Source organism: Cupressus sempervirens, chromosome 2 (genome assembly GCF_028749045.1).
Source record: "Cupressus sempervirens isolate cs-2001-9-10 chromosome 2, ASM2874904v1, whole genome shotgun sequence".
NCBI classification, from domain to species: domain Eukaryota; kingdom Viridiplantae; phylum Streptophyta; class Pinopsida; order Cupressales; family Cupressaceae; genus Cupressus; species Cupressus sempervirens.
The window spans coordinates 36,219,952-36,229,789 of NC_143119.1; positions in this window are offsets into that span (position 1 = coordinate 36,219,952).

The following is a 9,838-nucleotide window of genomic DNA, read 5'->3' on the forward strand; positions in this document are numbered from 1 at the left end:
TTTTCTTCTTCTTTTTTGAGGGGTAAACGCTTTGACCTGGAGCTATGAACCAGTGAGGCCACAAACGAGGGACCTCATCCCCATGAGATTTGAACCTTGATGGCAAGGATAACAATGCAACAACTTAACCATCACAACATGCCACTATTGGAAAATACCATTGTATACTTATATTATGTCTTGTTATTATATTATACCAAGATGCAAAAATGGCATTATAGGGACTTATCACACCCATTTCCATTTCAATATAATGTGTCAATGGTCCATAGTTACATACTTCTCAACACCTCCACAAAAAAATACTTCGACTAGTATTTTTTATATCACAAGTATCTAAAATGTCACATGTCTTACAACATAGGTTTATCCTTAGAAATGATTCTTACACAATCATACCATTAATTAATATATCACATGATGCTTCCTCTATCAATATTATTGTACTTAGGAGGTCTATAAACATTATGTAAACATAATATTGATATAGTGCAAGACTAATGGAAAAGATCCAACAAGGCATTTGGTGGGTTCCCCTTTCAATATGGTTCAATGATATCAAGTGTCAAAAAATATATGAAACCATCTGAGTAAAGATTCATAAATTTATTTTCATCCTCAAACACATATGTATATGCTCAAAAACATGTGTTAAGAATGATTCATGTTGATTTGTGCTTGAGGCAAGTGGAAACACTAGGATTGTGTCTCCATATGAGATATACACTCCATAATATTAGTGGTAAAAATGTTTTTAGAATTCTAGTTGCATCTTCCTTATTGTTTGACCTATTTTTCTTACAATAGCTAGGTCATTCGACTAGATAAATTTTAGCACTCATTATCTATTAGTAAATGCTTCTTTTAACTATGGATACCAACATGGTTGGATAGCCACCTTATTGTAATATTCTTTGATATGCCTATCAGATATAGAGAAGTCACTTTTCAAACTCATCCACTAAACTTTTGTCTCCATGATAAATGCATTGTATATTTTGTGGAACATTGTTCAACTCTAAGAAGGCTCACCTTAGTAATCATAAGTTTTCTTTAAAGGAGGAGTAATATGAACACAATACTAAATATAAAACTCCACATATTTTAATTCATCACATAAAGAGGTTTCGGTGAAAAAAATACTAGTACTCTTTAAAAACTAACCATATTTTTAATCTATATGATACTCCCCAAGGATGAGCTTGATTGGATTGTTTAGACAATCTAGAAGTCTTACTTAGGGTAAAGTGAAATTGGGGCTAGAAATTTGAAGAGCATTTATGACATTGCAACAATGTGTCTATATTGCAAAGGTATTTGAGAGCATGTGTAGGTGAAGACTAGACTTCGTGATATAACCCTACAAATCATCCGTGTCTAGCTATGAAAAATGCATGGTACGAGTTGTGAAAACCTTCCTAATTGTCATCATAAAATCTTACAAATCTAGAAGTGCTCAAATTTAGCACACATAATCAGAGTCAAATAAATGAAATTGTGGATACTTGTTAGTCCTTGCTATAAGGAACTAGGCTATAATTTTCAATAGCACTTTCACTATTAGTTAAGTCTTTGGGAAATGTGCAAAGTTCAAATTATTTCACTTATTCTATAGTTTGAACAATTTTTTTCCCCTGTCAGCATCACCTAGATCCAATGAGTGCTAAGTGTTCCATTTGTTCTCATGAGAGATGGATTCATGTTGAATCACTACTCATTAAACATGGGTCAATGAGTTTGACTCAAAATCACATAGCTAAATCCTGATAGGAATATCTAATGGGGTCAAGCACAATAACAGAATGGACACAACAAGAAAGGGAAAACTTTATTAACTATGAAAATATGCTAATACACTCATTACAGAGAAAAAAGACTTCAAAACATGCCCTTTGGGCTTACAATAGTATAAAACTGAAGAGAATTTCTCCTTCCAATACTGCCTCTCATACTCCCCTCTGAACTACTTTTTACAATGCCCAAAATGTTCTTAAATAGACCCCAAAGGGTTTAGGATTAGGAATAAATTCTAGAAAGTGTCAGTTGGCATCCATCACCCAAATATAAGGCTACAAAAGTTGCATTAGAAGTCAGTGCAAAATTAGAAGAATCTAGAAACGATAGCCAAACTTTTGAGAGGCATAACTTTTGAACCGTAGCTCTGATTGACAAATCGTTTACATTTCCAAAAAGATCTCAAAGTGCTCTATAGCCCTATGGACCAGCTTCACTCATCCCCCATTTTTTGGCCCTTTATGAGGTCATTTAATGCCTCTAACCTGACTTTGAAGCATTCTTAGGAGGTCTCCAGAAATTGAAAAACTGCAATAACTTTCAAACCGTGGGGCCTTTTGACCTGATTCTTTTTCTAGAATGTTCTAAATTAAAATTATAATCATCCCACCATTTTACACCTTCTAACTCACCATAATTATGGCCCATTTTCATAGTCCTATTTTTCTAGCATTTACATGTATCTCAAGGTGCTTAAAAACTCTAACCCAGAACACTAATAGTGGAACTGTGAGAGTTGGAACCTTTATTTGACCCAAATGGGTATCCAAAAATGAAAACACATGAAACAAAAACTATGTCTAGGTTTTTTTTTTTGGGTGACATAGGATTGCCCTTATACCTCTAGATGCTCCTGCATCAATATCACAATTTGACTTACTATGAAATTATCTCCTACTTATCAATTGATGAGCTTAAGGGCCTTTCTAATGAATGGTTCATAAGGCACAAGACTTGGTGAAGGTTTTGCAAATTTGGGTTGCAAGCTTTGGGTTTAACCATGGAGGAAACTTTGTAGTTAAGCACGCTCAAGCTAGAGTAGTACTAGGATGGGTGACCTCCTGGGAAGTCTCGGTGCTTCACCCTTGTGAGCATCATCTAGATCCAATGAGTGATAAGTGTTCCATTTATTCTCATGACAGATGGATTTATTTTAAATCACTACTCATGAAACATGGGTCAATGAATTTGACTCAAAATCACGCAATTAAATCCTGATAGAAATATCACAATTTGACTTGCGATGAAAATTATCTCCTACTTATCAATTTATTTCTATTAGAGTGAGTTCTAAGATTTTTTATTTTTTTTCTCATTGGCTGTAGACTATTTTCTTGATAGTCTTTTACATTTTTAGTATGAGAAATCTTGAAAAAAATGGAAAAAGAGAAATGAAAGTGTGGCAGTAGAAGAAAGAATAATATACATGTCATCTATGTGTGCATGTCCCTATCTTCACTCTACATGTGACAACATGCTCCTTGACATATTAAATATATTCACTTACAGATATTTCCAAATTCATAAAAGTCTCCATGCAAGTTTTTGTTATGACTCATTTTTCTTTTCTGAAGGCAAAGAATTGTAGATTTAAAAAATGGAGGAATAGAGAGTAGCTTTAAATTTCAAGGACAAAATTTCCTATAATAGACTTGAAGATATGAAGAAGCTCCATAGAGTTTCTCCTAATGAGCCCTGTTTTTTTTTTTTTACAGCCTTTCTCTCATCGTTGGAATTCCATCAAGCTCACAATTTTTAGAGTTTAGTTGAGTTTTGTGATAGATTTTGGTGTTAATTGCATCTTGTGATTATATAATAATGGAAAATAGAAAATATTAGAATTTTTTCATGTGACTAAAAAAGTTTCATCAAAATTAGTAGCCTTCTCAATCAGGTATTCATATCTCAAAGTTTTTTTGTGTATTATAGTTCTTTTTGCATCCATAAAAAGAAAGTTCATAGAAGTTTACTATAGTTGTGGCACCAAATTGTCCATATTATTTCAGTAATAAGAAATTAGGTACAAGCTTTATTGTACCTTGGGGAAAATTTCAAGAGATGAGCCAAACCCAATAAATTTTTCCCTTTTGGAGGATTCGCCTAGATTTTTCCTAAAATTCTCTACTCCTATCTCTTCCTTAAACAACTATTTTATTTTTATTTTTTCCTAGATGGCTGTAAATTATTACTAGTGAAATCTCTAAATGATGCAACGCAAAGCAGGAGAAAGCCCCAAAGGAGATGTCCTAGCCCCCATCCATATAATCACACAGTAGAAACACAACAAAAAGAAACAAAAATGAAAGATCTAATACCAACTCATAATAATTATTCATAGAATATAACTAATTACACGCAATATGCCCGGCTGTAAGGTCTTCTAGGTTAGGGCCAATTACAAACAGCAATTACAAAATCAATTCTGCAAGATCCCTCAAGATCCAACCCAAACCTAGCTAGTCCAGGTCCACACTCAGGTAGAAACCTCCAAAGAAGATCTCAACTTGTGCTCGCAAACCCACCAAGCAATCTCCTTGTTTTCCAAGCCGTAGCTACTAGCCCTTCTCAAAATTTATCCAAGATCTAAGTGTAAACTACCTCACATCCAATGCTCTATCCGCACATTGAAAATATTCTCTCACTTAGCTTCTCCATCTTCCATGCTCTTCCCCAAACTGGATGATTAATCACAACCTTATTGTAAACTGCCTCACATTCGGCACTCTATCCACAATCTCAATAAAAACTTGCTCCTTAGATACTCTCCACACTCACTGCTCCAAAATGAATGAATCATCTCTCCACTAAATGCCTAAAAGACTCCACAAGACCCCATACTTATACCCAACTAAGCCACAAGTCAGCCACAACACAAATTAAATACCCATGCATAAATTAAATGCCACAAGTTAGTTCACAGACAACTCGGCACCAATAGAAACCAAGACCAAGCTTAGCACTAATAAAACCAAGCATCATCAAGCTCCCACAAGCATTGTCAAGTTCCAATGCATGTCAAGTGCAACAAACCATGCCAAGCTCCCAAACCATGCCAAGCACCAATCCTTCTTTGACTGAGTATCAGTCTAAGCATCCTTTAAAGCAACTACCGAGCCTCCTCCCATGAACTCCAAAGTAGTTACCGAGAAAACCCAAGATGCTCCTACATCAAATTCCCCAGGTAAATAGAAAAGTGTGTCCCACACTTTGATGCCCAAAGGAAGAGCAACAACCATCTTCATCTTCACCAAGGGCTTCCACTCCAACAAGGACAAGAAAACCAATCTACACATCATCCATATCTGCATCACTCTATCAAACACCAAAATCTCACCCATCTAATCAGAATGCTCACTCCCTAGAACAAACTGAACATAATGCTTCATCAGTAAACCCCCATCCATATAAGCAACTAGTGAATCCACACCAGCAATGAGAAACTCCACATCAGCATCAACATGTAGATCTCCATCAACACATGCCAAACTCACAACACCACCAATCTCATTGCTCACAACAAGATGTTCTGTAACATATAGCTCATCACCAATAGCAACTAGATCATCCACGAAAAATTGCTCTACTATTTATATGTCAAAGTCAACCATCTGATCATGAAAATCAACCTTTGTCCTAGAATCAACAAGGTTAGGAATATCTTCAGCAACAACCTCCAATTGCTATGCAATTTTTGTATCATACTTCACAAACTGATCAACAAAACCAACCTCTTCCACCTTGATCTTGCTATGCCATCTTCACTCATGAACAAGTCTCTTAATTGTCCAAACAACTCTCTTCTGAATCGATAGACTCCAACTCCACAAATATCTACAAAATGCCTTCCTCATCCTATCCTTATCTCGATTAGCTGAACCAGTTTCAAATTGAGCAACCACCTTAGTTTGATCAGCCAAACTAGCTTCAACCTGAGCAAACATCTTAGAAAACCTTCTCTCCAACACATCACAGAGATTTACAATCATCTCAAGGTCCAATCCTCTCAGAGCCATCTTCCAAGATATTTGTAAACCTTCTGCAACAAATCTTTCCCATGCTCCTTATGACAAACCCAAATTGTTTGCAAGTCAGATTGCAACTTGACACCTTGCATGAACAATCAGGAAACACGTCACAAGTCTAGGACCATAGATGTACAATCCACAAACTCTCTATGATCATGTCTCAACAAGATTAGTCTTCCATCCTTGCATCCATCGATCAATTTGTAAGCCCTTTGCAATTGCAAATCAAAACCACGATCTACCACCTCACAACCAAGAGATCTAGGATTCTAGAAAGAAAATCCACCACTAGATCAAGATCATCTTAGATCTACTTCTCCATCCCAAGTCTTGGTGCAAACTACCACAACTTCGGCAATCTATCTACATATTCAAGAACAACCTTTTCTCTGATACCATTTGATGCAGTGCAAGGCAAGAGAAATCTCCAAAGGAGATGGCCTAGCCCCCAACCATATAACCACATAACGTAAACACAACAAGAAATAAAAATACAAGATTTCATACCAAATCACAATAATTATTCATAGAATATAAATGATTACATGCAATATTCATGGTTGTAAGGCCTTCTAGGTTAGGGCCAATTACAAATAACAATTACAAAATCAGTTCTGCAAGATCCCTCAAGATCCAATCCAAACCTAGCTAGTCCAGATCCACACTCTAGTAGAAATCTCCAAGGAAGATCTCAACTTTTGCTTGCAAGCCCACCAAGCAATCTCCTTGTTTTCCAAGCCACAAATATTAGCCCTTCTCAAACTTTATCCAAGATCTAAGTGTAAATTGCCTCACATTCAGCGCTCTATCCACACATTGAAAATCTTCTCTCACTTAGCTTCTCCATCTTCCATGCTCTTCCCCAAGATGGATGATTAATCAAAATCCTATTCTAAATTGCCTCACATTCGGCACTCTGCCCATAGTCTCAGGAAAAACTTTCTCCTTAGATACTCTCCACACTCACTTCTCCAAAATGAATGAATCATCCCTCCAATGAATTCCTAAAAGACTCCATAAGACCCCCTACTTAGACCCAACTAAGCCACAAGTTGGCCACAACACAAATTAAATACCCATGCATAAATTAAATGCCACAAGTCAGATCATAGACAACTTAGCACCAATAGAAACCAAGATCAAGCTGAGTACCAGTAAAACCAAGCATCGTCGAGCTCCCACAAGCATTATTGAGTTTCAATGCATGTCAAGTGCAATAGAATATGCTAAGCTCCATAGACCATGCCAAGCTCCCAAACCATGCCAAGCACTGGTCCTTCTTCGATTGTGTATCAGTCCAAGCATCCTCCAAAGAAACTACCGAGCCTCCTCCCATGAACTCCAAAGTAGTTACCGTAAAAACCCAAGATGCTCCTACATCAAACTCCCTAGGTAAATACAAAAGTGCGTCTCACACTTTGACGCCCAAAGGAAGTGTAACAACCATCTTCATCTTCACCAAAGGCTTCCACTCCAACAGGGACAAGAAAACCAATCAGTGCATCATCCACATCTGCATCACTCTATCAAACACCAGAATCTCAACCATCTAATCAACATGCTCACTCCCTAGAACAAATTGAACATAATCCTTCATTGGAAAACCCTCATCCACATCAGCAACTAGTGAATCCATACCAGTAGCAAGAAACTCCACATCAGCTTCAACATGTAGATCTCAATCAACACATGCCAAACTCACAACACCACCAATCTCATGGCTCACAACAAGATGTTTTGCAACATATAGCTCATCACCAATAGTAACCAAATCATCCACGACCAAGTGCTCTGCTATTTATGTGTTAGACTCAGCCATCTGATCATGAAAATCAACCTCTATCCCAGCATCAACAAGGTTAGGAATATCTTCAACAACAACCTCCAACTGCTCTGCAAGTTTTGTATCAAACTTCAAAAATTGATCAACAAAACCAACCTCTTCCACCTTGACCTTTTTGTGCCATCTTCTCTCACGAACAAGTCTCTTAATTGGCCAAACAACTCTCTTCTGAATCAATAGACTCTAGCTCCACAAACATCTACAAGATGCCTTCCTCATCATGTCCTTATCTCGATTAGTTGAACTAGTTTCAAATTGAGCAACCACCTTCTTAGTTCATTCAACCAAACTAGCTTCAACCTGAGCAAACATCTCAAAAAACCTCCTCTCCAACACATCACAAAGATTGACTATCATCTGAAGGTCCAATCCTCTCAGAACCATCTTCCAAGATACTAATAAACCCTCTGCAACAAATCCTTCCCACACTCCTTGTGACAAACCTACATTGTTTGCAAGTCAAGTCGCAACCTACCACCTCACATGAACAATCTATAAACACATCGCAAATCTAGGACCACATATCTGCAATCCATAAAATCTCTATAATAATGCCTCAACAAGATCATTTGTCCATCTTTGCATCCAGCGATCCATTTGTAAGCCCTCTACAATTGCAAGTCAAAACCAAAATCTGCCACCTCACAACCAAGAGATCTAGGACTCCAAAAAAAAATCCATTGCCAAATCAAGATCAACTCATATCTACTTTTCCAACCCCAGTCCTGGTGCAAACTACCACAACTTCGGCAATCTATCAACACACTCAGGAACAACCTTAGCTCTGATACCATTTGATGCAGTGCAAGGCAAGAGAAATCCCCAAAGGAGATGTCCTAGCCTGTAGCCATATAATCACACAGTGAAAACACAACAAGAAACAACAATGCAAGATCTGATATGAACTCACAATAATTATTCATATTATATAACTGATTAAATGCAATATGCCTGACTACAAGGCCTTCTAGATTAGGGCCAATTACAAATAGCAATTACAAAATAAGTTATGCAAGATCTCTCAAGATCTAATCCAAACCTAGCTAGTCCAAATCCACACTCTGGTAGAAACCTCCAAGGAAGATCTCAACTTATGCTCGCAAGCCCACCAAGAAATCTCCTTGTTTTCCAAGCTGTAGCTACTAGCCCTTCTCAAACTTTATCCAAGATCTAAGTGTAAATTGCCTCACATTCAGCGCTCTATCCACACATTGAAAATCTTCTCTGACTTAGCTACTCCATCATCCATGCTCTTCCCCAAGATGGATGATTAATCACAATCTTGTTGTAAACTATTTCACATTTGGCACTCTGTCCACAGTCTCAGGAAAAACTCGCTCCTTAGCTACTCTCCACACTCACTCCTCCAAAATGAGTGAATCGTCCCTCCAATAAATGCCTAAAAGACTCCATAAGACCCCCTAGTTATACCCAACTAAGCCACAAGTCAGCCACAACACAAATTAAACACCCATACATAAATTAAATGCCACAAGTAAGCTCACAGACAACTTGGCACCAATAGAAACCAAGACCAAGTCAAGCACCAGTAAAACCAAGCATCACTGAGCTCCAACAAGCATTGTCGAGTTCCAACGCATGTCGAGTGCAACAGACCATGCCAAGCTCCATAGACCATGTCGAGCTCCCAAACCATGCTGAGCACTAGTCCTTCTTCAACTGAGTATTAGTCCAAGCATCCTCCAAAGAAACTATTGAGCCTCCTCCCATGAACTCTAAAGTAGTTACCGAGCACACCCAAGATGCTTCTGCATCACTAAATGCATCATCTTTTCAAATTCTAAGGTTTTTTTTCATGTACGACTGGAAATTCATGCAGCTATAGACTTATGATGCAACACTATTCGAATAAAAATAGGAAGAGGAGTGCAAATGAAAAAATCATGTAGTGTTTTTCTTATAGCATTCAATCTCTATTTGTATTGTTCTGGCTCACTACCTTTTATTGGTTCCTCTTTTCATTTTACTGCCACCAATATCTTTTGTATTATTGTTGGTTCCTATTCAATATTTATTATGTTCACGGTACTGATTTTCATGCTTGGCAATGTCACTAATACAATAATATCATATGTTTTGATAATTTTTTCCAAAAATAAGAAAAAATGCAATGCCTCCTCAAGATGTGCTTTTAGTGATCATAATTATGTGAGAT